This window comes from Zingiber officinale, chromosome 4B (genome assembly GCF_018446385.1).
Source record: "Zingiber officinale cultivar Zhangliang chromosome 4B, Zo_v1.1, whole genome shotgun sequence".
In the NCBI taxonomy this organism is placed as follows: Eukaryota; Viridiplantae; Streptophyta; class Magnoliopsida; order Zingiberales; family Zingiberaceae; genus Zingiber; species Zingiber officinale.
In genome coordinates this window covers 98,858,877-98,867,156 of record NC_055993.1, presented here as the reverse complement: position 1 = coordinate 98,867,156, position 8,280 = coordinate 98,858,877, and the positions used below count along the sequence as shown (strand labels likewise).

General features: G+C 35.0%; 1 pseudogene; it reads right to left on the bottom strand.

Moving 5' to 3' along the window:
- Positions 1 to 7,285: 7,285 nt before the first annotated feature.
- LOC121979015 lies at positions 7,286 to 7,430 on the bottom strand (annotated as a pseudogene).
- Between the last annotated feature and the right edge of the window lie 850 nt (positions 7,431 to 8,280).

The following is an 8,280-nucleotide window of genomic DNA, read 5'->3' as shown; positions in this document are numbered from 1 at the left end:
GGGCAACTCTCTGTGAAGCCTTCTGATCGGTCCCCACGACCGATCAGGCAAGGCCCAGACCGATCAGGGTGAAGCCTGATCGGTCTGGATCTAGCCGTTGTGAGTAACAACGGCTAGGTTCTGCGTCTTCTGTCTTTGTTGCAGGTTCTTCGCAGGCACAGGTAATATAAAGAGGTCGAGGGCTACAGGGCTGTCAATCTCTTCTTCCTCTACCTCTTCTTCCTTGGATTGAAGCTTCTGCTTCTGTGCTCTGAGGTTCTGAGCTTTGTTGAGCTCGCTTTCGAAGCTTCGCGTGAGCTTCCAGTCGTCGATCAGCTGCTGCAGTTGGGTTGTGAAGTTGCTGCTTCATCGCCTCCGGTCGACAGAGAAGGCAAGCGAGTGTTGCATTCATATTGTTGTTTGTATTTGCTTCTTGCTTTCCTTGTACTCCTTTCTTGTTGTTACAAGTATTGTGGCGAGGTTTCTCCACCCACAAGGAGCATTTATTAGCCGGTTCTTCGGGGACTCATCCACCGACGGATTGATAGGCTTCGTCCACCTTACGGACACGCCGAGGAGTAGGAGTTTATCTCCGAACCTCGTTACATCGGTTTGTTTGAGGTTCGTCTTCTTTCCCTTTCGTTTCTGTGTTTATTTTCCGCTGCGCTAACACGTTTTGTAGAAAGAAACGACGATTTGGGGTCGGCTATTCACACCCCCCTCTCTAGCCTCCGTACGAAGGATCCTAACAAGTGAAAGTTAAGTTAAAGATAAGTTAAGTTAAAGTTGAGTAATTCGAACAATTTTACAATTTGTTATTTGCATTACTTGCTATATTTTTAATGTCATTTATCTTACTATCGTCCATTTATCTTGCTATGTTTTTACTTAACTTTGAATTTTCTTGTCATAATAAAAAAGGGAGAGCTTGTTTGTGCGATAAGTATCCGACGATCGAACCTAAGTTTTGATAATCGCAAAGGGTTCAAAGTTAAGATCATTTGTGATCTAACATATTTAAATGAGTTTGTAGATAAGTCCTAAGTGTACTTAGGTAGAAGTCCTAGTTGTGGTTAAGCAAGTGGAAAATACTAGGGGGTAGAAAACCCTAGGTCTTAGGGGGTGGTAACCCTAGGCAGAAACTCTTGGCGGGTCGAGGGCTTCGAGCAAAAGTCCTAGAGTCGAGGACTCTAGGTGGAAAGTCCTGGTGTCCCAAACCAGATGAAAGACTGGGCGGGTCATGTAGCGGGCGTCCAGCGAAAAGTCCTAGAGTCTCGGGCGTTGATCAAAAGTCCAGTTGGTCTGGAGGATCAACTAGCAACAGGTAAACTCTCCTGAATGGAGTAGGTGAGGACGCGTTCCCCGGTGAGGGAACAGTAGGCGTAGGTTCGGCCTATGATTTCCGGTCGAGAATTTGAAGTCAAAACCGGACAGTCTAGAGATTATCATATACTTATGTTTGACTTATTTTGTTATGCTAAACTCTATCATGCAGGTAGGGCTGAGCATTCGGTCAAAATCGAACCCACCGAACCGAATAGACCGAAAATCGAATAAACCAATTTTTTTTTCAACCAACCGAACCGACCGAATTCTCTACAAAAACCGAACCGACCGAACCGATAAAAGATCGGTTAATTCGGTTTTTGACCGAATTAACCGAATTTTAAAACTTTATTTGATTTTAATTAAAAAAAGAAGAGATTTTATTTTATTTATTATATTTTTAAATAAAAAAATTAATAAATATTTTATATTCGGTTTAATCAGTTTATTCGGTTTAACCGAATTACAAAACTTAAAACCGAAACCGAACCGAATTCACCGAAAATCGAACCGAATTTAAAAAAAATGAAAACCGAATTAACCGAATTGAATTCCTAAATTCGGTCGGTTCGGTTCGGTTAATTCGGTTTTATCGAATTTTTGCTCACCCCTACTTGCAGGATATGATTTGTATTCTGGACTAACCCATCTTGCAGGGGTGAAAAAGAAGCAAAAGGCTCGAATGAATAGTCCTTAGGCGCCCTCTATGGAGCTTGGAGGTGCCTTGGGTCATTAGTTGATGACCTCTGAGCAGCAGGATAGATGGCTCCCCCTTGGAGCTTGAGGGTGCCCTGGACACTGAGCAGAGGCCACCCTCTATGGAGCTGAGGGCGCCCTCAGGCGGATAAGCTGCGAAGTGGTTAGAGCTCATCCACGCTGCGGATTCGGTGTGGATGAGGGCACCCTCCATGGTGTTGGAGGCACCCTTAACAGGCTATATAAGCATGTCTCGAGCAGTAGGAAAGGTACAACACAATTTGACAACCCCTCTTCCGTGTGCTGCTCAAAAGACGATCCGACAAAGCTGTAACTAGGCTATGATGACAAGAGGCTTCAAGTTTACTATTTTAGTTGTCGGTATAAAATTTTATTACTGCTTTAATATTGTACTTGAAATTGTAAAGAATTTCTGAGCTTATAGTGATTGCCCACCGAAAGTGATCAACGATCGCGGGTCTTGGAGTAGGAGTCACCCCAGTCTCCGAACCAAGTAAAAAATCCTTGGTGTTTGCGTTTGCATTGTTTACTTTACCGTTGCGTTTAGTCGAAAGTTTTCCAAAACAAAAGTGAAAGCACGAGTGCTATCCACCCCCCCTCTAGCGCTTTCGATCCAGCTGATTCTCCATCAGATCCACAATCAGATCCTCTTCTGGATCTTCCTTGATCATTTCCAGGTTCTCTTCAAACTCTTCAGGATCCTCTTCAGTCATATGGTGAACTAGTTCCTCACACAATTCTGAATATGTGACACGTCTTTCATGACACCCCCATATGTAGTCTACTTTGATCTTAGGATTCTCTGGTAATGAATGTATCAAAGCCCAGATCCTATAACTGTCCAAGACTGGAAACTCTTCTTGCTCGAGTTTCCAAAATAGGTCATCAAGTCGTCCAACGTGTTCGTCGACTCCATAAGCAGAATTATACTCTATCTCCTGAATTTCCTCCCTGAGCTGGTCTCGCCGTACTTTGCGACGAGTCAATGTGGTAATCATCCGTGTCATCTAAAAAATTGAAATTAAATAAGTCAATACAAAATCGACTAACCAATACAAAATTAGCTTAATTCAATTTATACAGGCATAATACCAACATAATAAATCAAGAAAAATAAATCTTCTCGATTTTCAGGAGTTTAAGTCAACTAACTCATTGAACCGACCGATCGGGAATCCAGATCCTAAGCTTGGTCCATTGTTCTCGTTAGAACTAATCTAATTGGACAGAGATTTTCTGTACCTGTATTCTGTTACTATTTAATCTAAGCTCATTTCAGTCAATTTTAAACTTATTGATCAAACTCAAGTCTGTTTGATCAAACCACTACCCATTGGATTAAGTCTGACTCATTAGAACAAATTTAATCATTTGATCAAATTTAGTCTAAGCCCAATTATATTAACTTAAATAGATTTCGATTTGGATCAAATTGATTTGGTTAAATCAATTAATAGTTTCAACCTAGCCGATCCATTAAAATTATGACCTATGTTTAATCGATTAAATTTAAAATTTAATCGATTGAATAAAAAACTTTAATTGATTAAATCTGGATTCAAGTTCACGTTTATATATATATATTTTTATTTGATTTTCTAAAATCAAACTTTTCCTCAATTCACTATGCTTCGTCAATTTTACTCAGCTCGTTATCTTCGTCGCACGCCACCCACACCGCACATCGCACGCTGCACACTGCGCACTGCCTGCAGGCAACCGTGACAGACACGGTCGCCAGCCACGAAGGTCAATCTCCGGCCTACTTATATGGTTATCAATCCTTTTCGGTGCTGGACACCGATCGATCTCAGCCTGATAACGTCGTCGATCGCTGTTCTAAGTGTCTTGGCTAATAGTGAGTGCATCATCAGCCAGCTAGTATCCCTACGCTGGCTCTAGAATGTCGTCGCCGGTATATCCCCGCAACCCGAACCCAGCTCCAGCGGAAATTGCGACAATTCACGATTTTTTAGCCTGACGTAGTGCGCTGCCTAGCAACTTGATCATTGACTGGCGACTCTGTCGCCGGCCTCCCTGTGACCCTATTGTCAACATCCTACTGCCGTGATGCAGTGGTCGATGCTCCTTTGTAGCGACCAAACCATCAGCCACAGGAGAATGGAGATTTTCGACTGAAAGTCACCTTCATGACTCCTTACAACGTGTTCAGCGATGAGAAAATGCAAATATAATTCCTTATGCTCTGATACCAATGTAGGAATTATATATTAATTGTATAAAATAATTAAATATTTACAGTAATTTTCCGTAGATCTGTAATCGGCGATGGCAGGACTTGCTATGAAAGAACGATCATAAAATCGGAAAGCTCTCCGCAATTTTACGAACCAAATCCCGCAGCCTTGGATGTCTTCCTCCTCTCATTCTCCCTTTTTTCTCTATGAATGATCCTTGGATACATCCCTTATAAAGGAAAAATAACCTTGGGGTATAAGAGACAATTTGTCCCTAAGAAGTGGGCAACCTAGGTTTCCCCCACGTTTCCATTTTCTACAACACATTACTTATCGTAAGAATGTTAGAATCAGACATGGAGACTATAAATACCTTCATTGCACTATCTTCTTCCATTATATGTCAACTTTTCATAAATTCAAATTTCATAGGTCCATCAATATGTTTCGATCAAAATTCATTGATAGACCTAGAGAGTTCTAATCGGACTAATTCTATGTGCTACAGATTTCTAAAGTTCCCAATAGCCTATATGTACCCAGAGATATTAGGTTGAAGTCATTAACAGTAGTGATTAGAATATTTTCAAAATTTATGACTTTAAAATAATTGATATATACACATAACTTATCATATGATGTTAGAACCAGACATAAATACCATAAATAATTTACAGCACTATCCGCTTCTATTACAAGATAACTTTTCATAAATTCAAATCCCGAAGATCCATCAATAGGTTTTGGTCAAAATCTATTGATAGACTTAGAGAACTTCTATTAGATCCGTTCTAACTCCTATAGATTTATGCAATGTTCCATAATCTAAATATGTTATTTTTTTTATTATTTTTAAAAATTCAACACCACATATGGTGTTAGTGTTTTAAGTGATGGTGTTGGTGTTTAAGATGTGGTACTAATTTTTAAATACTAGTATCATAGTAGTATTGATTTTTTAAACACCAATATTACAATACTACTGATTTTTAAAAATCAACATCATAATAATTGGTGTTGGTGTTTAAAAGCTAGTGCCACAATGCACCATAATTGGTGTTGGTGTTTAAAAGTTAGCGCCACAATGATGCTGCTATTTAAGCTGTAGTTTAGATTTTTTAAAAAATAATACCAAATAATTTTTTGTATTAATAAAATCAACTCTCTTTATTAATTTAATTTTATTTTTTATTCTTTTGTAATTAATATAAAAAATAAAAATAATAATTTTTATTTTTATTAACTCTATTTTATATTTTTTAAATAAAGTTTTAAAATTAAAATGCATTTAATGATTATTTTTTAAAAAATGGTTTAGTTCAATTTAAATAAATGAGAGAGGAGCAAAAGAGAGTAAAGATTTTTGCATTCATTTGAATAAAAAAGATATTATTTTTTGAATTGTGACTCAGATGCTTTGGCAAAAGGCAGCGACTTAGCTATGAGTCAGCTGTTGATGGAAGGGGTAATTGAAATTAGGTATACATTTTGGAAAAAATGAAACTTAGGTGAGCTTTCGAGAAATTCAACAACTTTAAGTGCACTCTTTAGGAAATTACAAGTCCGGCATAAGGTAGAAGATCATTATGGTCTATACCTAGGGCCTAATTTTACTGGGGCTCGCTATTTTTAATCATAGTATTTAATGTGGTTACAATACAAATTAAATAGATGATTTCATTTCATGTCATGACAATACTACATTGTCTATTTTTTTCAAAATAAAAAATAAAATAAAGTACTACATTACCTATATATAAATTTCTTAAGATAAAATATACGTGTCATTCCCAATTAATTTTTATTTTTTTTATATTTTGGTAATTTATAATTGAAGAAGAGTCAACAAGGGGGTTATAATTAACGAGCCTCAAACATTCAATTCGGGGACATACTTTTTAATATTTTAAATTTATTTTTATTCAATTTTTTAAAAGAAAACGTTCCATTTTAATATTAAATTATTTTAATTTCATTTGTCAGAGATATATTGTAATTATTATTATTTTAATTATATAATATAAGACTTAATCAACTATTTCTCTTTCAATATCTCTCAAAAACTCTACCCGTTGATGATCTCCTAACTCTCTCTCTCGTGTATGCTCTATGTCATTTTCCTTCCTTATTAGTGATTTCATAGTAAGTGTACCATTCTCCTCATTGGTATTTTTTTTTTCCCCATGCTCTTTCTTCTTCCTCGTCAATAAGAGCATAAATTAGAGATTTTTTTTTATCATACAATGCAAATTAGAATACTTGTCTTTGTAAATATCAAATTATTATTATTTATTAGTTTTTGTGAAGTCTTTAATTGCATTGTTGGCTTTGTGTTATTTTTAATTGCTCATTTATAAATTTTTAGTCTTTCCCTATAAGTGTTGAGGTTGTAAATTATGTATCGTATTACATGGTTATTATCTTATTTAGTCTAATAACTAGTATAGACTTTCTATGTGTCTTGATGCTAGTTAATAATGACCATGGTCCATGGATAATTTGGTCTTGTACATACAATTATTTAGCTGATTACTGATCATTAGTACTTATTTTAGTACATATTTCTATATTTTTAAAATTAATATTTTATTTTAAAAAAATCCCAAGAGTGAATAAAAAAGTGTGAGAACTTTGTTTTAAAATTTTTTGTTAAAGGCATTTTTTTAAAATTTTTCCGTAGGACTTAAAGAACCTTGAGATGACCTGGAAAATTCCATACAAACAATGTTGGAAACGAATATTTTGATGCAAATTAAAGTGTCCTATCTTATTAGTGTTTAATATATACTATCCATCTATCGTGCACACGTGTTGCATGTACAATATAATACATGAATATATATAAATTTCATAAGAATAAATACTATATTTAATATTAGCCAAAAGACTACTCATAAATTGAGTAAGGATGAACTAGATTCATGTAATGATACAATACAAGGATGCCACTAGCAATGATGCACATGCATTACGTGTATAATATAATATAATACATGAATACATGTAGATTTTATAAAAACAAATACTACACTTAATCTTAACTAAAAAGTCACCTATAAATTGGGTAAGGGTACGCCAGACCTATGCAATAGTATAATGCAAGGGTGACGCTTGAGAATCCCAACAATAAACTACTATAACAAACTCACTCTTATAAAAAATTAATTTAATATATCATACTTAATCTTAGCCAAAAAGTCGAAAAAATATGATTTCTAACGTCTCCAGTCCTAAGGTATTTATAAAAGCTTCTCTGCTTGTAGTATTGTCAATTTTAAGATGTGGGGACTAAAGAGACTCTAAATTCCTAATCGATTAATGAGAAAAATTCTCACTAATATGCCGTAGCTGAATCTCGAACTATAGATCCTTAATTGATTAATGAGAAAATTCCTAATAATGGACTGCAACTGAGTTTCGAACTCTAAATCCCTGATTGATTAATGAGAAAAATTCTTAATAATACCCTGCAGCTGAGTTTTGAACTTGATTGATGCATTTATGAAAATTATTAATAAATCTTAGAATTATTTTCCATGTGAATAGAAAAAAGATATTAACATAATTTCATTTTAGATTTTATCAACTAGTAAAGAGTTTAGATTCTTAAATAAAATAGTAAATTATGTGAAAAAAATCTAGTTTTGAGATTAATTTCAGGAGGAATTGGACATATTTGAAATTGAAAATAAAAAAAATTAAAACTGTGTGACTTTATACCAAATTCATTTTATTGGTTAGACAAAAATATATTTTCTACTATAATTATACTTAGTTTTGTAAATAATATTTGAATAATTATACAAATCAAACTAGAAAAAAAGGATGATCGAGTCATTTGTTTATATCAACTTTCACTCGTATGGTTAATAGTTCTGAAAAATATAGGGAAAAAGTCATTAATTATGATGTGGTGAAAAAAAAAAATTATGTTCACCCCACATGTCTCTCATCATTCCCTCCCCAGCAGCTAGATAAAGATAGGTAAATCAGCCTCTTTAGTTGCTCCGATTGGAAATGAATCCCATGGAAATCTACTTTTGTTTTTGTGATGCCAATT